The sequence below is a fragment of the Haematobia irritans genome, chromosome 4 (assembly GCF_050003625.1).
Source record: "Haematobia irritans isolate KBUSLIRL chromosome 4, ASM5000362v1, whole genome shotgun sequence".
Taxonomy (NCBI): Eukaryota; Metazoa; Arthropoda; class Insecta; order Diptera; family Muscidae; genus Haematobia; species Haematobia irritans.
Window position 1 is genome coordinate 134,423,951 of NC_134400.1, and position 25,467 is coordinate 134,449,417.

Consider the following 25,467-nt stretch of genomic DNA (forward strand, 5'->3'; position numbering starts at 1 on the left):
TCACCACGACCCAGAATATATATACTTTATGGGGTCTTAGAACAATATTTCGATGTGTTTCAAACGCAATGACAAAGTTAATATATCCCCCATCTTATGTTGGAGGGTATAAAAAAATGAAAACAATTTAGGGTTTTTAATGTTAAAAAAACCTTTGGCAACACTGCTTTTAAATCAATATCAAAATCTTTAAATAAATATTTTTAAATAAAAAGTAAACACTTTTTGCTTAAGTGTATCAGCTTTTTTGAAATTTAGCCAAATATTTCGAAATGTCCGTGTTAGTTCATGGTGGAAAAAAGTGTGTGTGTGTTTTTTTTTATTTTATGTCCTATAGAGCTCCTCTTGCTTTTGTGAGACTTGCTTCTTGTGTTTCCAACAAACAAACTCCTTCATTCCTTGGGGCGCATGATTTGCCCTTTTTGGTCTTTGCTCTTGCTCGTTTTTTTTTTTTTTTGGATGCTTAGTATTCAGTGAGTTTTGCTTCCTGTGGATTTTTACTGAATATTTTATTTTTTTTTTGTATGTTTCTACTTTTCTTCGTTCAAGGATTTATTAAGCAATGTTCCTTGTTTGCCTTTAAGAGATCATCCAAAATGTTTTGTATAGTAAAGCCCAAAAGGTAGTTGATGTTGCATTTTATACACCAAGGATCTTTAATAAACCCAATCCCAATGAATGTGCTTTTTGTTTGCCAGCATCTCTTTGCGTGGGCGAGTCTAGGTGTGGACTGTTTAGAAAATCCTAAAACGTGTTTGGTGTTCGTAAAAAGAATTTCACTTGCCGCAATGGTTTCTCTAGACAAAAACGAAATGGCTGGAGTTCCTTCGCTGCGTTTTGTTTTTTATGGGGCTCTTAGGTCTTTCTTGCCGCCTTTTTACTATTTTTGCTTTATTGCTCTTTTTCTCTCTTTAAGTTCTTGGTCTCCATTTGCTTCATAGTAATTTAATATTTTTTGAATTTTATCCTTTACATTTGTTTCTTGTGCTATGTTCTCGGTTTAACCACTTAATGAGAAATAAATACGTTAGCTATTTATGGATTTATGTATTCGTGAACTGCAGCATTGGAAGAAAACCTAAACCTTAATGTGCTAGATGATTTCGGTTGGGGTTATTATTATATACTATCCATTTTTTATACCCACCACCATAGAATGGTGATGGGGGTATAATAAGTTTGTCATTCCGTTTGTAACACATCGCAATATTGCTCTAAGACCCCATAAGTATATATATTCTGGGTCATGGTGAAATTCGTAGTCGATCTAAGCATGTCCGACCGTCCGTCCGTCTGTTGAAATCATGCTAACTTCCGAACAAAACAAACTATCGACTTGAAACTTGGCACAAGTAGTTGTTATTGATGTAGGTCGGATGGTATTGCAAATGGGCCATATCGGACCACACGTATAGCCCCCATATAAACCGATCACCAGATTTGACTTGCGGAGCCTATAAGAGAAGCATATTTCACCAGATCTGGCTGAAATTTAGTACATGGTATTAGTATATGGTATCCAACAACAATTATGGACCATATCGGTCCATAATTATATATAGTCCCCATATAAACCGATCCCCAGATTTGAGCTCTGGAGCCTCTTGAAGGAGCAAAATTTATCCGATCCGGTTGAAATTTGGTACGTGGTGTAAGTATATGGTCTATAACAACCATGCCAAAATTGGTCCATATCGGTCCATAATTATATATAGCCCCCATATAAACCGATCCCCAGATTTGAGCTCTGGAACCTCTTGGAGGAGCAAAATGTATCCGATTCGGTTGGAATTTAGTACGTGGTGTTAGTATATGGGCTCTAAGGACCATGCCAAAATTGGTCCATATCGGTCCATAATTATATATAGCCCCCACATAAACCAATCCCCAGATTTGAGCTCTGGAGCCTCTTGGCAAAATTTATCCTATCCGGTTGAAATTTGGTACGTGGTGTTAGTATATGGTCTCGAACAATCATGCAAAAATTGGTCCATATCGGTCCATAATTATATATAGCCCCCATATGAACCGATCCCCACATTTGAGTTCTGGAGCCTCTTGGAGGAGCAATATGTATCCGATCCAGTTGGAATTTAGTACGTGGTGTTAGTATATGGGCTCTAAAAACCATGCCAAAATTGATCCATATCGGTCCATAATTATATATAGACCCCATATAAACCGATCCCCAGATTTGAGCTCTGGATCCTCTTGGAGGAGCAAAATATATCCGATCCGGTTGGAATTTAGTACGTGGTGTTAGTATATGGCCTCTAAAAACCATGCCAAAATTGGTTCATATCGGTCCGTAATTATATATAGCCCCCATATAAACCGTTCCCCAGATTTGAGCTCTGGAGCCTCTTGGAGGAGCAAAATATATCCGATCCGGTTGGAATTTAGTACGTGGTGTTAGTATATGGCCTCTAAAAACCATGCCAAAATTGGTCCATATCGGTCCATAATTATATATAGCCCCCATATAAACCGATCCCCAGATTTGAGCTCTGAAGCCTCTTGGAGGAGCAAAATGTATCCGATCCGGTTGAAATTTGGTACGTGGTGTAATTATATGGTCTCTAACAACCATGCCAAAATTGGTTCATATCGGTCCATAATTATATATAGCCCCCCACAAAAACCTATTCCCAAATTTTACCTCCGGAGCCTCTTGGAGGAGCAAAATTTATCCTATCCGGTTGACATTTGGTACGTGGTGTTAGTATGTGGTTTCTAACTACTATGCCAAAATTGGTCCACATCGGTCCATAATTATATATAGCCCTCATATAAACCGATTCCCAAATTTTACCTCCAGACCTCTGGAGCCTCTTGAAGGAGCAAAATTTATCCGATCCGGTTGAAATTTGGTACGTGGTGTTAGTATATGGCCTCTAAAAACCATGCAAAAATTGGTCCATATCGGTCCATAATTATATATAGCCCCCATATAAACCGATCCCCAGATTTGGTTATGGAGCTTCTTGGAGGAGCAAAATTCATTCGATTCAGTTGAAATTTTGTATTTTGTGTAAGTATATGAACACTAATAACCTTGCAAAAATTAGTATATATAGTCCCATATAAAACGATCCCCAGATTTGTCCTGCGATGTCTCTCAAATAAACCGATCCCAAATCACACAAAAATTGGTCCATATCGGTTCATAATTGTATGTAACCCCCATGTAAAATGATCCCCGTATTTCAATCTGGCTCTCTAATTACCGGTCAAGTGATCATATCGGTTACCTATATATACCTTTTTTGTCTACTATATACCACGTATGGACTAATTTACAATTCAGAAGACGATGTTAAGAAGTTTTAAGATATCTTGCCATCGGCAAGTATTATCACAATCCAATTAATTCTTTAGTAGAAGTTTCTATGCAATCCATGGTGTAGGGTACCTAAGATTCGGCCTGGCCGAACTTAGGGCCGTATATACTTGTTTGTAATTCAGGTGGTGTAGAAGGTTTCACATTAAATTCGTTTTATTTAGATATTTGCTCCACGTTGGTATAGTATCTGCAAATAGAAAGGAGAAAATATGTATATTGAATTACAAACTTTTCCAGATAAATTTTGAATATTTATTATTTACTAAATTACACTAAAACAAGTAAGTAAAGTCTAAAGTCGGGCGGAGCCGACTATATAATACCCTTCACCACTATGTAGAAAAACATTTGTGTTACCATCTCAACTACTTAAACTTTGCTGGGAGCTATATAAAGGTTTGCATTTCCAGATACAAATACTTTTAATGGAAACAATTTTTTGTACTTCTACAAAATCTCTAGAATTAAAATTTAAATCGGCTAACACCCTGGGATGAAACACAATGTTAGTAAAAAATATGGGAAATATGAAGCGAGATACATTTTAATGAAATTGTACAAAAGAGATTTATGATTTTTCAGGCGATACATATGTATTCGAGATATAGGACAATTAGAGTAATATTTACAATTTTTGCTACTCAGCAGTGGCGATTTTACAAGGATATTGGTTAGATCTCGCCAAGATATGTGGTCAAGTGTGGGTTGTGATATATTATTTGGTCTGAACCAATTTTGACTAAATTTGACATGCATAGTTAGAATAATAATTCTGCTATCTATGCGAAATTTCACGTAAATGGGAGTATAACTTTGGCCCACCTGGTCATATGAGTGCAAATCGGACGGGACATATATATGGGAGCAATATCTAAATCTGAACCGATTTCAACAAAATTTGCCACAATTACCTATACTACTAAACGTATTCCTTGTGCGAAATTTGAAGCAAATCGCGGCAAAACCCTGGATTTTGAGGCCATATAAGTTCAAATCGGACGAAATATATATGGGAGCTATATCTAAATCTAAATCGATTTTGACCATATTTGGCACATACAATAGTATCATTAAAAGTACCGCTTGTGCAAAATTTGAAGTAAGTCAGGGAAAACTCTGGCTTTTGAGACCATATAAGTCCAAATCGGGCGAAAGATATATATGCGAGCTATATCTAAATCTGAACCGATTTTAACAAAATTTGACACAGTTAACGATACTATTAAACGTAGCCCTTGTGCAAAATTTGAAGCAAATCACGGCAAAACTCTGGCTTTTGTGGCCATATAAGTTCAAATCGGACGAAAGATATATATGGGAGCTATATCTAAATTTGAACCGATTTCAATCAAATTTACCAAGCATTGGTAGAATGTCAATACTACCCTCTGTGCAAAATTTCACGAAGATCGGTAGTAAACTTTGGTCTCTGTTGTCATATGAGTCGAAATCGGACGAAAGATATATATGGGAGCTATATCTAAATCTGAACCGTTTTGGCTGATATTTTGCAAGATTTTCGAGATTCATAAAATATTTGGATGTACGGTATTTCAAGAAAATCGGTTGATAAACATGCTAACTATGACCACATCGGGGATAAATATATATGACAGCTATATCTAAATCTGAACCGATTTTTTCCAAAACCAATAGCGATTGTCTCTGTCCCAAGAAACGGCCCTATGCCAAATTTGAGGACGATCGGACTTAAATTGCGAACTGTACTTTGTGCACAAAATTACATATACAGACCGACGGACGGACGGACAGACATACAGACATCGCTAAATCGACTCAGAATTTAATTCTAAGCCGATCGGTATACTAAAAGATGGGTCTATGACCACTATTTCTTGGCGTTACATACAAATGTACAAACTTATTATACCCTGTACCACAGTAGTGGTGAAGGGTATAAAAAATTCGAATTTTAAGGATACGAAATCTTTGTTCACATCAAAATATTTTTTTCAGTGCACCATCTACTTTCTATAGGAGATCTTTATTTGATTTTTTTTAATGGTTTGTAAAGAGGGAATCCCCTCTGACTAGAAAATCGATACATTTGTTACCTTATTGTTGACAATATCTTCATATTTTTTATATTTTCCAAAAATTGTATTTTTAGAAAAAAATGGTCAACTAAAGGGATTTTTCTGTTAAATAACGTTTTTATACCCTTCACCACTACTGTGGCACAGGGTATAGTAAATTTGTGCATTTGTATGTAATGCCAAGAAGGAACAGTCTGAGACCCATCGTTTAGTACACCAAAAAAAAGTGAACTTTTTTATAGGAAGAATGAACTACCTCGCACGAAAATTGAACTCAATTTTACACCACATTTGATTTACACCACAGAATTAGCATTGTAGCTATGCGCGCCAAATTTGGTTGAAATCGGTTCAGATTTAGATATAACTCCCATATATATGTTTTTCTGATTTTGACAAAAATGATAAAAATACCAACATTTCCCTTGTAAAATCGCCACTGCTTAGTCGAAAAGTTGTAAAAATGACTCTAATTTTCCTAAACGTCTAATACATATATATCGAACAATAAATTATAAATAAATTTTTGCTAAGTTTCCTTAAAATTGCTTCATATTTAAATGTTTCCCATATAATACTCTCCACCATAGGATGGGGGTGTATATTAACTTTGTCATTCCGTTTGTAACACATCGAAATATTGCTCTAATACCCTATAAAGAATATATATTCTGGGTCGTGGTAAAATTCTGAGTTGATCTGAGCATGTCCGTCCGTCCGTCTGTTGTATTTTTTGTGTGTGTTACTTTTTCACGGGAAACATATAACATGTTTGTCGAAACCATGTTATTTTCTCCGAAATTATATGTCTGATTTCGGAAAGCATGTTATGTTTGACGAGAAAATAACCTTTTTGAGACAAAAATGTTACAAAAAGTAATATGATGCTCTTGAAGCATGTTTGAGGTGATCATATTCCATCTCTAGGAGCACCGACCAGAAAATCGATATATTTGTTACCTTATTGTTCACAATATGCTTATAGTTTATTCGTTTCACACAAAAAAAAAACAAATTCTGATTCAATCACGAAATTAATTGATCCAATTAATTTTTTAATTGAAATGTCTTCAATCACAGAAATGATAGTATTAATTAAAAAATTAATTGACAGTCAATTAAAAAATTAATTGATACTATTAATTTGTGTGATTGATTTTTGTTTCAATTAAAAAATTTGTTGAATCAATTAAATTTTTAATTGAATTTTTTTTAAAACTCAATTAAGATTTTAATTGGATAAGTTTTCATGAATTTTTTTTTTTGTATTATTTTGTCTTTTCTCACACGCAGAGAAGAAACATGATTGTCGCGATCATATTCGAAGAGCTAAATAATAATATGATAGGAGCTATTTTTGCGGGGATCATGTAACATTTTCACCTGTAACCATGTTGGCTCAGTAAACATGGTTCTAAGAAAAACAAAATTGTCCTAATCTAAAATGTTATTCTATTGATAAAAATAATTTTGTTTGAATCAAAAGACAATGGTCACGATCTAAAATGTTATGGTATTTTTATAAGTTTGATCGGCCAAAAAATGTGTCTACCAGAAATATTGATTTTAGACCCCATAAAATATATACCGATCGACTCAGAATCACCTCCTGAGTCGATCCAGCGCTTGGTGTCCGTCCGTCCGTCTGTCCATGTATTTGTTGTTCACAGGATTCCGGTCGCAATTATTAACCGATTTGGATGAAATTTGGTACAGGGTGTTTTTTGGGCACAAGGACGAACGCTATTGAATTTGGAAGAAATCGGATCAAATTTAGATATAGCTCCCATATATATGTATCGCCCGATTTCGACAAATCGAGTCACGTTGCGAATTTTTAAAAACCGATCGTCATAAAATTTTGCACATAGTAAACTTTTGCATCTTTCTTTAAGTCTGCAAAATTTCATCGAAATCGGTTCAGATTTAGATATAGCTCCCATATATATGTATCGCCCGATTTTCCCAAATTTGGCCATAAAAACCTTATTTATTAAGCGATCTTTCTCAAACTTGCCTTAATCTAATCTTTTATGGTACTGACAATATGTGCTAAAAATAATCGAAATCGGTTCAGATTTAGATATAGCTCCCATATATATTTATCGCCCGATTTGGTCAAATTTGGCTGCAAAACCCTTATTTATCAACCGATCGTACTCAAAGTTGGCTAAATGTAATTTTCTATAACTCTAACTGTATGTGCGAAATTTCATCGAAATCGGTTCAGATTTAGATATAGCTCCCATATATATGTATCGCCCGATTTTGCCAAATTTGGCCGTTAAACCCTTATTTATCAACCGATCGTAACCAAGGTCGGCTAAATGTAATCTTCTATAGCACTAACTGTATGTGCAAAATTTCATCGAAATCGGTACAAATTTAGATATAGGCCCCATATATATGTATCGCCCGATATAGAAAAATTTGCCCCTAATAACCTTATTTTTGACCATAGGCCTCATTTATTATCGTACTCAAATTTTACACAAGATAACCTTCTGTGGTATCAATCATACCTTGAAAATATTATAAAAATTGGTTCAGATTTATATATAGGTCCCATATATCGCTCATTTTGTCATATTTGGCCATAATACCCTTATTTATTAACCTATGTTATTCAAATTTCAAATTTTGATGTACTAGCAGATCGTATTTAGACTTCCATGTAGCTCTTACATAATAATATTGCCCGATTTTTACAAATTTGGTTTTATTACCCACAACTAATTGACCGATTTCCTCTTTTTTAATAATGGACTCAATATTAGTGCCATACTAACTCTTTTGGTGCAAAATAAACTATAGCTCCAAATATCAAGCATTTCTGTTCAGATTGTGACAAGACTCCCATAAACATGTACCCCCCTTTATGTTCTCCAAAAATTATATACCATCCCGATTTGGGGTCTTGGGCTTATAAAAACTGTAGTTTTTATCCAATTTGCGTGAAATTGGAAATCTAGAGGTATTTTAGGACCATCACAAAGTGTACCGAGAATGGTGCCTATAGGTCCATGTTTTGGTATAGCGCCCATATGGACCGATTTCCCAATTTTGCTTCTTGGGCGTCTAGAAAGGGTATTTTCCATCCGATTTGCCTGAAATTGGAAATCTAGAGGTATTCTAGGACCATAAAAAGTTGTGCCGAAAATGGGGTGTACCAGTCCATGTTTTGATATAGCCACCATATAGACCGATCTCCCGATTTTACTTCTTGGTCTTCTAGAATCTGTAATTTTTACCCAATTTGCCTCAAATCGGAAATCTAGAGGTATTATAGGACCTTAAAAAGGTGTGCCGAAAATGGTGAGTATCGGACCATGTTTTGATATGGCCCCCATATAAACCGATCTCCCGACTTTAATTCTTGGCCTTCTAGAATCTGTAGTTTTTATCCAATTTGCCTGAAATTGGAAATCTAGGGGTATTATAGGACACTGAGGAAGTGTGCTGAAAATGGTGAGTATCGATCCATGGTTTGATATGGCCCCCATATAGACCGATCTCCCGATTTTACTTCTTGGCCTTCTAGAATCCATAGTTTTTATCCAATTTGCCTCAAATCGGAAACCTAGAGGTATTATAGGACCCTGAGGAGGTGTGCCGAAAATGGTGGGTACCGGTCCATGTTTTGATATAACCCCCATATAGACCGATCTCCCGATTTTACTTCTTGGCCTTCTAGAATCCGTAGTTTTTATACAATTTGCCTGAAATTTTAAATCTAGAGGTATTCTAGGAAAATAAAGAGATGCGCCGAAAATGGTGAGTATCGGTCCATGTTTTGATATGGCCCCCATATTGACCGATCTCCTGATTTTACTTCTTGGGCTTCTAGAATCCATAGTTTTTACCCAAGTTGCCTGAAATTGGAAATCTAGAGGTATTCTAGGACCATAAAGGGGTGTGCCGAATATATTGAGTATCGGTTCAGTTTTTGATATTATAAACCGGCCCTCCGATTTGGGGTCTAGATTCTAGAACTACAATTAAATGTGCTGAATACTGTGTGTATCATTCCATGTTTTGGTATAGCCCCTCTTACACCGAACTCCCGATTTAACTCTTAGGGTTTCTAGAAATTGTATTTTTTATCCGATTTGCCACAAATTGAAAATATACTGGCATTGTAGACCCATAACAAAGTGTATATGATTTAGTTTTATCGGTCTATTTGGTAAGGCCTCCATATAGACCGATTTCACTTATTGAGGGTATAGAAAGCGCACTAATCATGAAAATTGCTTGAAACTGAATGCAAAATATTCAGATTTTACTTCTCGTAGTCATTTAAATAATTGCGATGAAAATTCACAGATTTTAGATTTCAAATCAAGCCGTTATTTCATAATTTTCTTGCACTTTCAAGATATGTTTATGATTCCTCTAAAACTCAAACAAAAAATGGTTCTTATAAATTCAGAATCTGATCTAGTCTTCATAGGTAAAATCTTTACATTTATCTGTGGGAAGTGTACTGGTTGAACCATAAGCGTAGGAAGGCCTCTGGGGAGGGGGCTTAGACCCACCCAGAAAAATTTTAGCCCCCCCAGAATTTGAAACCCGATTTAGGATTTTCCATTGTTGTTATATAATTTAATATATATTATTAAGATATATTATATTATAATATTAAACAAGTAAATACAACCGCACCAAGTTCCGCTAAAGACTTTCATTCACAATTTTATTTTGTTTAGTCGGATTTTTTGTTTAGCCTCATTTTTAGTCGATGTAATTATAAATAGTATTTGATATTAAAATTATTCTTTAATAAACGAATATCTTAACAATGCTGCAAAAAAAAATATGAAAAAACAAGTTATAAGAAATTTAATTAAAAACATTTCCTGTTAAATTCTTTCTGATCACATTTTTGGAAGTAGGGAAAAAGTTTAGAACTGCTTTTAGTTGCTTTATTATAAATTAATTGTCTAGTTATATTGCAATCTAATTTTTTATTCATTTTTATAAAATAAAACAATAATATAACCTATAACTTCAGTCTATTAATTTTTAGCTAGGGGCTATTGCCCCCCCCCCTAGGAAATTTTTCTAGCTACGCTAATGGGTTGAACTGATCTGCTTGGGAAAATATCTGTCATCAAACCCCCCTGAAATTTTCAAAGGAAACTATTATATTTGATTGGTGGTGGGTATTTAAGATTCGGCCCGGCCGAACTTACTACTGTATATACTTGTTTCAATAACACTTCCCTTTTTTGTGTTCACATAAAACGTACCACTTCTGAATAAAGAAATTAACACAAAACACAGTAATTCCGTATACTCCGTTCATTTCAAGCAACAATCAACACACGACAGACGCGCAAAATTAAAATCCTGTGTACCTGCTCAATGTTTTTATAAAATTCTTTTCGCTGCAAAAAAGTTTAAACATTAAATGCTTACGAAAGTAATGTACATGACTGTATGGCCATGTAATGGTTCTAGACATGTCTATACGTAACATATAAAAATACTTTTTTCCCTGAAACAAAAAATCATGTACCTGACATGATTTTCCCGACCCACAATTACATGCTCTAGATAAGCATTAAATGGATGCGGCAACCATGGCCAAACATGTTTTTTTCTGTGCATGCATCTGACCAACAAACAGACAAATATTAACCTCAAACTATCTGTCCCCTCATTACGTGTCGTGTTGAATTCATATTGACCTAAACTTGGCCTTAAAAATTAAATTCTTTCTAACATAAGTTTGCGTTATAGTTTCCCTACAATTTTTCGATTTCAATCTAAAAATAATTGTTATTACATCTTTCGGAATTGTCAAAAGAACAAAATGAATGACCCCCCCCCCCCCCCCACCCAAATCTAAAAAATTGGTCTTTTTACAGTATTCTATGGAAGCTAACCCAGAAATTGTTATCATTGCTGAGGGCAAGAAATTCCATCCATTTGGATGCTTCTATTGGACCATATACGTAAACGTTATATCTATGTCTTACTTAGGTGTGTTTGTATTGAGTTTAGATCCATTTACCAAACATTGTTCTATTTGGTTTCCATTTCCTGAGATTGTATTCGATTGTATGCGTTTGTATATCGGAGGTTGTAAATTTTTAGAACAAAGACCTTTTGGTTTTGAGTCCCTTTGCTTTGAATTTTCTGATTTTATTTGTTTTTCTAACGAAACGACCATGAGGAATTTCAATTGAGTTCTAGGCCATTTAATTGAGGTTTGTAGGAATAGAAGCCAAACAATTTTGATTCAATACTGAGTCCTAACACAAAGGGAAGGAGAAGGAGAACTGCTTTAATGGCTCCTTTTAATCGCACACCAACACACAGATGGTGTAAAACTAACATTTGTCCATAATATTGTTTCAATGAAAAGCGGAAAATCGAAGATTTTTCTAGCTACAAAGGGCACAAATGCGAAGGTTGCTATTTATAGGATTGCATATATATAAATCGATGAAACGGTTATGATTAACATACGCTTGTTGATGTTGACACTTAAACATTTTGAATTTTTGTTACCAGCGGCGTAGCAAAATTCATTGCTCTAGGAGCTCCAATTAGGGAAGATAAATCACATCGATAAAACTGTACCAAACTGCTTCGATTCTAAGACAATAAGTCATTTTTAAACCCTCCTGGGTCGTGGTGAAATTCTGAGTCGATCTGAGCATGTCCGTCTGTTGAAATCACACTAACTTCCGAACGAAACAAGCTGTCGGCTTGAAACTTTGCACAACTAGTTGTTATTGATGTAGGTCGGATGGTATTGCAAATGGGCCATATCGGTACACTTTTACGTATATCCCCATATAAACGGATCCTCAGATTTGGCTTGCGGAGCCTTTAAGAGAAGCATATTTCATCCGATCCGGTTGAAATTTGGTACATGGTGTTAGTATATGGTCTCTAACAACCATGCAAAAATTGGTACACATCGGTCCATAGTTATATATAAACCGATCCCCAGATTTCGCTTACGGAGCCTCCAAGAGAAACAAATTTCATTCGATCCGGCTTATATTTGGTACATGGTGTTGGTATATGGTCTCAAATAACCATGCAAAAATTGGTCCACATCGGTCCATAATTATATATAGCCCCCCATATAAACCGATCCCCAGATTTGGCTTGCGGAGCCTCCAAGAGAAGCAAATTTCATCCCATCCGGCTGATATTTGGTACATGGTGTTGGTATATGGTCTCAAATAACCATGCAAAAATTGGTCTACATCGGTCCATAATTATATATAGCCCACCATATAAACCGATCCCCAGATTTGGCTTGAGGAGCCTCAAAGAGAAGCAAATTTAATCCGATCCGGCTGAAATTTGGTACATGGTGTTGGTATATACACCCTCACAAAAAATGGCTTCTGTAACATATACTCCCAAACATATTTTGCTTCAAGCATATACATTTTTGGGTATTGCCCAAACATTTATATGTTTGATCTCTACCAATATATAATATGTTTGAAAGCATATTGGTCTAAACAATATATGTTTGGGTAGTCTAAGTTCCAAACATTTTGTATTTTTGCATCCAAATTCAATAATGTTGTCTTCCAAAAAACAATATGTTATTATGTGACCATATAATATGTTTGGAAGCATTTTGCACCCAAAAATATTATATGCTTAAAAAAATTCTCCCAAACAATATTGTGCTTAAAATTTTATTTATTTATTTATATATTTACAATCATAATGAATTATGAAAATAAACAGGTAATATAGGTGCTAACAACATAGGTTTTCAACCTGAATGCTCAAAATTTTGTTTCTGCCCAATTGTATATTCCCCGACATCTTTCTCACTTCCACGAGATTTTTTAGTTCTTAGCACATTTTTCTGTAATACAAACATTGTAGAAGAAATTATTCAATTTTATGATTTTTTTAATTTTAATTTTACCTTTTGCCGGACGGGAATTCGAACAGCGGACCACACAGTTTGTAAGGATCAAAGAAGTAGCTGATCAATTGCCCAAGGAAAAATAAAATGTTAACTTTGTAATAACAAGCAACAACCACCAACTTAATTCAATATCGCTCCCTGTTAAATAGCGCTCCAAGCTACTAAACACATATATGTTTATAGGCTATTTCTAAATTAATATATGTTTGCATTCAAGCATATTATATTTACAAACATTTTATGTCCCAAACATAATATGTTCTAACATATTAACATATATGTCCCAAACATGTTATGCTAGTTTATGAACATCATATGCTTGCACTCAAAAATATTGTGTTTAAAAATTTGTGTTCCAAACATATAATGTTTATAGCCAAACATATGAAAAACAGTCTTTTTCAACCGTGTAGTCTCTAACAACCATGCTAAAATTGGTCCACATCGCTTCATAATTATATATAGCCCCCATATAAACCGATCCCCATATGTGGCTTGCGGAGCCTCTAAGAGAAGCAAATTTCATCCGATCCGGTTGAAATTTGGAACATGGTGTAAGTATATGGTCTCTAACAACCGTGCCAGAATTGGTCCATATCGGTCCATAATCATACATAGCCCCCATATAAATCGTTCTCCAGATTTGACCTCCAGAGCCTCTTGGAGGAGCAAAACTAATCTGATCCGGTTCAAATTTGGAAAAATAATATACCAAAATTTTATTTCTATAGAAAATTTTGTTAAAATTTTATTTTTATAGAAAATTTTGTTAAAATTTAATTTCTATAGAAAATTTTGTCAAAACTTTATTTCTATAGAAAATTTTGTCAAAATTTTATTTCTACACACAGAAAACAGATAGGTTGAAAATCGATTATTGTAACGAAGATTCTACATTTACAATCAAATCACAGTTGTGTCATTCATTTTACTTTATTTACAATCGTTATTTCGTTCCTTCTACCATTTGTTGTTTTTAATACAAGGCAATTAGTTGTCTAAACTAAATGCCCCTCTTTTTAAAAAATTTATCGAATTCGATAGGCACAACCAAACTTATAAAACCTTTGTAACTGTCATTTAGTAGTCAGCACTTTCGTTTGGTACTCACAGCCGAATTCCTTTGAATATATTTTTGAAATGTCAATAAAATTATTACCATCAACGTGTAAGTATAGTGTGTTTTTTAATATCAAATAACTACAACTGAAAACGGAATATTTCTTATTCGTTTCAAAGTTTCTCATCCGTGGACAGCCTATAAAATATTGTCGTGAACAACTCGCGCCGTGCGAAACTGGCCGTAGTACACTATATTGGCTGTGAAACGAAAATAATACACAGCAATATTGGCAAAAACAAATAGCTTCAGGGTACTCAATGCTACGGTGCGCATCCTCAATATGGAATAATTTCATTGGCGGCTCTGAAAAAACCCATCTCTATATATGAAAACCCAAGAAAGTGACCATCGGGGATAGGTTCGTATGTCGTTTTTAAAACTCCACACTAGTTTCTTTACTTAATTTATTTTGTGTTTTAGACGTGCTATAGACAGTTCGAACACCATCTATAAATACTAATATGCGAAGAGTACCAAAGATTTGGCTCCATTATCTGTCGATTCCCCAACCTATTCATACTGGAGGGTATACTTTTAAGGGTGAACATTTTTTATAAAGTATTAATATATTGTATTTAAGTATATTTATCTTTCTATCATCTAAAAAATATAAATAAAATTCAGTATTTTGTGGGATTTGGTTATTCAATTCGGTCATGGTGCTTTAAAGTTTGGTGATACAACCAAATGAAGAAGGGAGCAACGACCAATTTCATCGTCTGACACAACCAACTCCATATATAGTATTAGTTGGGTTTCCCATAATTCGATTGAGTCGACCGAACTTGTTGGGTGTCACAACTGCCAACTGGTAGTTGCTACAACTGCCAAAAGGAGGTTGGCAATAAATTCGATTGTCACAACCAATCTGTATTCTCTGTGTATAGAAAATTTTGTCAAAAATTTATTTCTATAGAAAATTTTGTTAAAATTTTATTTCTAAAGAAAATTTTGTTAAAATTGTATCTCTATAGAAAATTTTGTCAAATTGAATTATATATGTATTTAATCGGTCTTTTTATACCCACCACCATAGAATGGTGACGGGGTATAATAAGTTTGTCATTCCGTTTGTAATGCATCGAAATATCGATTTCCGACTATATAAAGTATATATATTCTTGATCAGGGAGAAATTCTAAGACGATATAAGCATGTCCGTCTGTCTGTCTGTCTGTCTGTCTGTCTGGCTGTCTGTTGTAATCACGCTACAGCATTCAATAATGGAGCTATCGTCCTGAAATTTGGCACAGAATCGTCTTTTGTCTGCGCGCAGGTCAAGTTCGAAGATGGGCTATATCGGGCCATGTTTTGGTATAGCCCCCATATAAACCGACCTCCCGATTTGGGGTCTTTCGCTTATAGAAACCGTAGTTTTCATCCAATTTGCGCGAAATTGAATATCTAGAGATATTTTGGGACCTTGAAGAGGTGTGCCAAAAATGGTGAGTGTCGGTCCATGTTTTGGTATAGCCCCCATATAAACCGACCTCCCGATTTTTCTTCTTGGGCTTATAGAAACCGTAGTTTTTATCCAATTTGCCTGAAATTGGAAATCTAAAGGTATTTTTGGGCCATAAAGAGGTGTGCCGAAAACGGTTAGTATCGGTCGGTATTTTAGTATTTAACTCCTTAGGTTTCTAGAAACCGTAGTTTTTATCCGATTTGCCTGAAATTGTAAATATTCTCGTATTTAAGGCTCACAAAAACGTGTATCGGATTAAGTTTTTATCGGTCCATTTGGTAATGCCTCCATATAGACCAATTTCACTTCTTGTGAGTATAGAAGGCGCACTGATCATGAAAATTGCTTGAAACTCAATGTAAAATTTCCAGATTTTATTTTTCGGGTGAAAATCTACAGATTTAAAATTTCAAATCAAGACGTTATTTTATAATTTTCTTGCACACTTGCAAGAGATGTTAATGATTCCTCTAAAACTCAAACAAAAATGGTTCTTATAAATCCAGAATCTGATATAGTCCTCATAGGTGAAATCTTTAAATGTATCTTCGGGAAGTGTCCTCAAGTCCTCAAGCCCTCCTGAAATTTCAAAGGAAATCCTAATATTTGGTTCATGGTGGTGGGTATTTAAGATTCGGCCCGGCCGAACTTACTGCTGTATATACTTGTTTAATTTAATATATACCACGTATGGACTTACTTATAATTTAGAAGAGGGTGTAATTCGATTGTGGATGACAGTGTTTAGAAGAAGTTTCAACGCAATCCATGGTGGAGGGTACATAAGCTTCGGACTGGCCGAACTTACGGCCGTATATACTTGTTAATTTTTATGTTAGCCTAATATCGAAAAATGCGATTAACGTCCAAAAGCATGATTTTTTATCCAAAAGCATGATTTTTTATCCACATCCGTCAATTGTGTTGGGTGCTATATATAAAAGGTTTGTCCCAAATACATACATTTTAATATCTCTCGATCTGGACAGAATTTGATAGACTTCTACAAATTCTATGGACTCAAAATTCAAGTCGGCTAATGCACTAGGGTGAAACGCAATGTTAATAAAAAAATATGGGAAATATTTAAATCTGAAGCAATTTTAAGGAAACTTCACAAAAGTTTATTTATGATATATCGCTCGATAAATATGTGTTTGAAGTTAAGGAAAATTACAGTCAGTTTTACAACTTTTCGACTAAGCAGAGGCGATTTTACAAGGAAAATGTCGGTATTTTGACAATTTTTGTCGAAATCAGAAAACCATATATATGTGAGCTATATCTAAATCTGAACCGATTCCAACCAAATTTGGCACGCACAGCTACAATGCTACTTATACTCCCTGTGCAAAATTTCAACTAAATCGGAGTAAAAAATTGGCCTCTGTGGTCATATGAGTGTAAATCGGGCGAAAGCTAAATATGGGATCTATATCTAAATCTGAACCGATTTCAACCAAATTTGGCACGCATAGCTACAATGCTAATTCTACTTCCTATGCAAAATTCCAACTATATCGGAGCAAAAAATTGGCCTCTGTGGTCATATGAGTGTAAATCGGGCGAAAGCTAAATATAGGAGCTATATCTAAATCTGAACCGATTTCAATCAAATTTGGCACACTTGACTATACTGCTAATTGTACTCCTAGTGCAAAATTTCAACCAATTTGGGCCAAAACTCTGGCTTCTAGGACCATATTAGTCCATATCGGGCGAAAGATATATATGGGAGCTATATCTAAATCTGAACCGATTTCAATCAAATTGAGCACAATTAACAACACTACTAATTGTGCTCCTAGTGCACAATTTGAACCAAATCGAACCAAAACTCTGGCTTCTAGGACCATAATAGTCCATATCGGGCGAAAGATATATATGGGAGCTATATATAAATCTGAACCGATTTCAATCGAATTTGGCACACATGACTATACTACTAATTGTACTCCTTGTGCAAAATTTCAAGCTAATCGGGATAAAACTCTGGCTTTTGGGTCCATATAAGTGCATATCGGGCGAAATATATATGGGAGCTATATCTAAATCTGAACCGATTTCAATCAAATTTGGCACACATGACTATACTACTAATTGTACTCCTAGTGTAAAATTTCAACCAAATTGGGCCAAACCTCTGGCTTCTGGGGCCATATAAGTGCATATCAGGCGAAAGATATATATGGGAGCTATATCTAAATCTGAACCGATTTCTTCCAAAATCAATAGGGTTCTATTCTGACCCAAAAAAGGAACACGTGCCAAATTTGAAGGCGATTGGACTTATATTGCGACCTAGACTTTGATCACAAAAATGTGTTCACAGACAGACGGACGGACGGACGGACGGACAGACGGACATGGTTATTTCGACTCAGGGAACCTCCCTGAGCATTATTGCCAAAGACACCATATGTCTACCTCGTCTCCTTCTGGGTGTTACAAACATATGCACTAACTTATAATAACCTGTTCCACAGTGTGGAACAGGGTATAATTAATTTATTATTCTCACTATATGGACAACGAAAATTAAGGAACTTGTTGCATCGAGTCATTGAAAAGAAAAAGCAAGATACAAGTCTATACCAGTTTCTGTCAGTGTAAATGGACTTTAACATAGTCTTCAGGTACATGTTTATATTTACTCTACAATTTTAAGCAAGGGGCTATATCATTGTGTTTTTTCTTAATGCTTATTAGAGAGAACCACTCAAAAGAAACTTCTTAGTCCCAAATCTTCCCACAATCATTACATACCGAGTGATCACCATGAGTTCGAAGTCAACCTTTAAATTTCACTTAAGGGCCTTTACTAAGTTAGCCTTGAAACCAAGATTTAAAGTTGAATGGAGGATATGATCCAAATTATCAATACAATAAGATTTCTTTTTTGAAAATCATTACTAAAAGTCCTTGTACCATTTCCCTCAACAATACCATCTGCTTGGAAATAATGACTTACTGCCAACGATAGCTTGAATGCTACCAAACGCCATTTTTTAAGAGTATTTACTGCTCTGAAGGGAGAGCTAACTTGTAAGCGCTACTCATATAAATCTGTCGGATGGTAAGTCATTGTTTTCAAGCATACGGTAAGGCAGTGCGTGTGGTGTGGGTAAGGAGTTTTTCACCCCAACTTCATGGAGACAAGTATAAAAGTTAATGTACAGAGTAGCCGATATGTAATGCAACAAAGTTAAGCGAAACACTGAAAAAAAAAAACAAAAACATGCCCGGTTCCAAAGATTTTGTCTTTACTTTAAAAATATTGGTATTGATTCCGAGCCAAAGAAGCGGAGAATACAAGTAAGGATACTTTTAAGACACAATTCTCTTTTAAATTTGGGTTTTGTGTACTTGATTCTAGGAAGCAAATTTTAATTTTTCGCTTTTTCAACTATTTTTCTTCATATGCTATCAAAGTCCTTTAAAACGAGGTAACGAAAACTTTATTTTCCAAATAAAGACTCGACTTCCAGTAGTAATTATGCTATGATTCAAGTAAAAAACGTGTTTAAATGAATTTGTGCTTTGTAGTCAAGATGCAAAAAGACAACAAAATTTAAAGACTATTTCATTAAATTTAAAGAATTTTTCTGAATTATTAAAGTCAAGTTGACCTTAGCCCAAACATTTTTGCTTTCATGTTATGATACCCATTTTTAAGTGAAATCACTTAATTATAAGGACAATACGATTTTATTGAAATGTTTATCGACTTTTGGACGAGGAACAAAACTTTATATTAGAGAAATGCGTCTTCTATGTTAAGAAAAATTTGCATTCGTATTTTAAAGACATGAAATCTTAGACCTCACGACAATATTTTTTTCAGTGTATATTTTTATACCCTGCGCCACACTGGAACAATTCGCGCAATACTCTGGAACTGGGTATTATCAAATAGTGCATATGTTTGCAACTATCAGAAGGAGACGAGTTGCAAACATGGTACCTTTGGCAATATTGCTCATGGCCGGCCCCTGAGCAGAGGGGCCGGCTATCGGCGGCTTCAAAAATGTTTTCTGGTTATCTTGTGATATTTTGGTTGGTTGTCATGTATAAATAACATTTTCTTTACAGTGTTCTTTTAACCCTCTAATGCCCCAAATTTTTTGCCAGCTGATTAAATTTTCAATGTTAAAGACACAAAAGCAAGAGAACTAAGCAAGAAAAATTTATACGGTAAAATTCAGCATATGCTGCAAAGCCTTTTGAATAGTTTCAAATAAGTTTTCTTTTTATTTCGCCCATTTTTGTTGTCTTAAGGTGTGTTTTACTAAAAAGGTGTGTTTTACTAAAAAAGGCGGGTCTAAAGGCGGGCTTGGGCATTAGCGGGTTAATCTCTAGGTCTATGCTATTATGCTCTGCCGCTTTTGAAGTTGATGCTATAAATGAGAGTACTTCGTCCCTTGCTGTGTTTTCAGGATATATTTTCTGAAATATTTTTTTTCGGTGTAGAACAAATATTACGAAAAAAAATTGTGTATATCTTAGTTCAGTTCAATTTTTGATTTACTTTGAAACCCGGATTTTGTTTTTAATAATAGTTGGTAATTTGCTCGATATCCTTTTATTGCTCGTTCTTTTCGTCGACTTCAGATTCATCAGAATCTTCTCGCCTGGAGCGTTTGACAAATTGTGTAATTTTTGATTTTTTTCTGTCATTTCTTTTTCACACGGTTTCAAAATTATTGTTTACGCTTTAGAATATCAATAAAACTTTTGATCTACCAATTTTTGAGTCACCACTTGCTCACTTTTCACTTTACGATACGTACATCGAACCTAAAGTAGTGCGTAAGTGCGTTCTCTCCGTAAACAGTATAATTACCCTACAAATACGGTAATTTTCCACAGTAAATGAACAAAATGTGCATCAAAACTGGACAGTAAATAATTAAACAAGTATATACAGCAGTAAGTTCTGCCGGGCCGAATCTTAAATACCCACCACCATAAATCTAATAAAATAGTTTCCTTTGAAAACTCTTCGTCGTAGCAGGTTAGTTGATAATATATAGAATTTCAGGGGGGTTTGATGACAAATATCCGCCCCAGCAAATCAATTCATCCAGTACGCTTCCCGAAGATAAATTTAAAGATTCTATCTATGAAGACTAGATCAGATTCTTGATGTATATGGAGCATTTTTGTTTGAGTTTTAGAGAAATCATAAACATATCGGGCAAATATTTCATCATTTGCGCCTTGATTTGAAATCTTAAATCTGTAGATTTTTGCCGCCATTTTTTAAATGATTGCTAGTAGTAAAATCTGGAAATTGTACTATCAGTTTCAAGCAATTTTCATGAGCAGTGCGCCTGCTATATACTGAAAGAAGAGTTGTCTTTTTCTCAGGAACGAAATTTTAGACAAGCAAAGTTTCCTTTTGACACAAATTTTAGAGCCAATCGTTGAATCGCTTATCAAAAATTCGAATTATTAGCTCTAAACGAAAATACTTTATACGAAAGGGGAATTTCGTTTGTCTAAAATTTCATTTCGGAGGAAAATATTTTTCTTTGGGTGTACCGTCAAGAAGAGAAATCGGTCTATATCGATGCCTTACCAAATGGACCGGTAAAAATAAATGCGATACAGATTTTTGAGGGTCTACAATGACAGTATATTTACATTTTCGAGCAAATCGGATAAAAACTACGGTTTCTAGAAGCCCAAGGAGTTAAATCGGGAGATCGGTCTAAAGGGTGATACGGTCAAAATTTGGTCAAGGGAAAACGCGTGTAAATCGGTGAAATCGTTTATTTAAAAAATCAAATTAAATTTCTTTTTCAAGTTCAATTAGTATAAAATTCAGGAAAAATATTCAGTTAGGCTTTCGCTTTTCCAAATCCGAATTGCCGGGCCTCACGCTTGACACCTGCCATCAGATTTTGTTCAGCCACCTTGTCCACCTTCTTCGCCGCAGAAAGCCAGTTTGCCTTGAACTGCTGCTCGTCCTTAGCAGTTTTTATACCCACCACCATAGAATGGTGACGGGGGTATAATAAGTTTGTCATTCCGTTTGTAACACATCGAAATATCGATTTCCGACTATATAAAGTATATATATTCTTGATCAGGGAGAAATTCTAAGACGATATAACGATGTCCGTCTGTCTGTCTGTCTGTTGTAATCACGCTACAGTCTTCAATAATGAAGCAATCGAGCTGAAATTTTGCACAAACTCGTCTTTTGGCTGCAGCAAGGTCAAGTTCGAAGATGGGCTATATCGGTCCAGGTTTTGATATAGTCCCCATATAAACCGACCTCCCGATTTGGGGTCTTGCGCTTATAGAAATCGTAGTTTTTATCCAATTTGCCTGAAATTTGAAATCTAGAGGTATTTTATGACCATAAAGAGGTGTGCCAAAAATGGTGAGTATCGGTCCATATTTTGGTATAGCCCCCATATAGACCGATCTCCCGATTTTACTTCTTGGGCTTATAGAAACCGCAATTTTTATTCAATTTACTTGAAATTGGAAATCTAGAGGTATTGTAGGACCACAAATACGTGTGCCAAAAATTGTGAGTATCGGTCCATGTTTTGGTATGGTCCCCATATAAAACGACCTCCCGATTTGGGGTCTTGCGCTTATAGAAACCGTAGTTTTTATCCAATTTTTCTGAAATTGGAAATCTAGAGGTATTTTAGGACGATAAAGAGGTGTGCCGAAAATGGTGAGTATCGGTCCATATTTTGGTATAGCCCCCATATAGACCGATTTCCCGATTTTACTTCTTGGGTTTCTAGAAACCGTAGTTTTTAGCTGATTAGCCTGAAATTTTAAATATTCTGGTATTTTAGGCTCACAAAAAACCTGTATCGGATTAAGTTTTTATCGGTCCATTTGGTAATGCCTCCATATAGACCGACTTCACTTCTTGAGGGTGTAGAAGGCGCACTGATCATGAAAATTGCTTGAAACTCAATGTAAAATTTCCAGATTATTTATTTCTACAGATTTAAGATTTCAAATCAAGACGTTATTTTAAAATTTTCTTGCACACTTACAAGAGATGTTAATGATTCCTCTAAAACTCAATATATGGGTATTACAGAATATAACAATATGCCACAATACTTAAAGGAAATCCGATCTATATCAATTTTCAAGCCAAAGTTAAAAGAGTATCTTTGTCAAAATATTGAAATGCTTGTCTTATAAAGTGAGTTTCTATAAACAATTATAAATTTAAAGTTGATCTTTTTTATATAAATTCTCTTTTTTATATTTAAACCTTGTTTTTTTCCTTTCTTGATTTTTTTTACACTACTATTTTGCTCATTTGAATTGTAATGCCAGATAACCTCAAACAAAGCCTAAAGGGCGCTGAGGTACAAAATATTGTAATATTTCATAACTAATGTTAAATTCTAAATAAATAAAAAAATGGTTTTTATAAATCCAGAATCTGATATAGTCCTCATAGGTGAAATCTTTAAATTTATCTTCGGGAAGTGTCCTCAAGCGCTCCTGAAATTTCAAATGAAACCCTAATATTTGGTTCATGGTGGTGGGTATTTAAGATTCGGCCCGGCCGAACTTAGTGCTGTATATACTTGTTTTGGTCTTCTTTAGGTTCCGCTTGACAATAGCCCAGTATTTCTCAATTGGGCGGAGCTCTGGTGTGTTGGCAGGGTTCTTGTCCTTGGGAACCACCTGCACGTTGTTGGCGGCGTACCACTCCATGGCCTTTTTACCGTAATGGCAAGATGCCAAATCCGGCCAAAACAGTACGGAGCAACCGTGTTTCTTCAGGAAAGGCAGCAGATGTTTATTCAAACACTTTCACATAAATTTCTTGGTTGACAGTCCCGGAAGCTATGAAAATGCTGCTTTTCAAGCCACAGGTACAGATGGCTGCCAAACCAGACATTTCATTGCGAACTTTGACAGCTTTATGTGCTTGAAAATATCTGCTACCTTTCCCCTTCCTTTTGCCGTATAAAACTCCTGACCCGGAAGCTGCTTTGACGCAGTCAAACTTCGTCAGCATCGTCGTGTACAGCCTCCGGGATCGCGCTTTGGCCGTCGTATTTTGTTTATTATCGCGATTTGGAGTCACTACCTTCTTGTAAGTCGATAGTCCGGCTCGTTTTTTGGCTCGATGCACGGTTGTAGACGATACACACAGCTTATTTGCGGCATCTCGGAGAGAGAGGTTAGGGTTTCGCTTGAAACTACCGGCAACTCTCTTTGTCGTCTCAGCGGCTTCCGGTTTTCGATTTCCCCCCGATCCAGACTTCCTGGCTGTCGACAAACGTTCCCCAAACACTTTAATTACATTTGTAACGGTTGATTTGGCAACTTTTAGCGATTTTGCCAGCTTTGCGTGCGAGTAGCTCGGATTTTCGCGATGCGCGAGCAAAATTTTGATACGCTGCTCTTCTTGCTTGGACGGCATTTTGACAACTGAAGAGTGAATTCCAAAATTAAAATAGGAGCAACATTCTACACACACACACCTTCAAAATGAGGGGTGTTCAGGTTTTTTAAATGCAAAATTGAAAGAAATACGTCAAGTTTTTATTGACCAAATTTTGACCGTATGACCCTTTATGGTGTGTGTCGAGCCAAAACATCGTTCGAGAGATACCATATTCGCTGACCTATTTGTGGTCAGCCGAATTCTAGAAGTCCTAGAAATAAATTCGGGAGGTAAGTCTATATAGGGGCTATACCAAAACATGGACCAATACTCACCATTTTCTTAATGGTGCTCAAATACCTCTAGAATTCCAATTTCAGACAAATTGGGTAAAAACTACAAATTCTAGAAGCCCGAGAAGTAAAATCGGGAGATCGGTCTATATGGGGGCTATACCAAAACATGGACCGATACACCCCATTTATGACACACCTTTTTGTGGTCATAAAATACCTCTAGATTTTCAATTTCAGGCAAATCGGATAGTAAATACAGTTTCTAGAAGCCCAAGAAGTAAAATCGGGAGATCGGTCTATATGGGAACTATATCAAACCATGGACCGATAGGTACCATTTTCGGTACATCTTTTTATGGTCCTAAAATACATCTAGATATCCAATTTCAGGCAAATTTTATAAAAACTACTGTTTTTATAAGCCCAAGACCCAAATCGGGAGGTTGTTTTATATGGGGACTATATGAAAACTTGGACCGATCTAGCCCATCTTCGAACTTGACCTGCCTGGAAACAAAAAACGAATCTGCGCCAAATTTCAGGACGATAGCCCCATTATTTAAGGCTGTGATTACAACAGACAGACGGACATGCTTATATCGTCTTAGAATATCTCCCTGATCAAGAATATATATACTGTATATAGTCGGAAATCGATATTTCGATGTATTACAAACGGAATGACAAACTAATCATAGCCCCGTCACCATTCTATGGTGGTAGGTATAAAAACGTACTTGCGAACTTATAAAACGAGTATATACGGCCGTAAGTTCGGCCAGGCCGAAGCTTATGTACCCTCCACCATGGATTGCGTAGAAACTTCTACTGAAGACTGTCATCCACAATCGAATTACTTGGGTTGCGGTAACACTT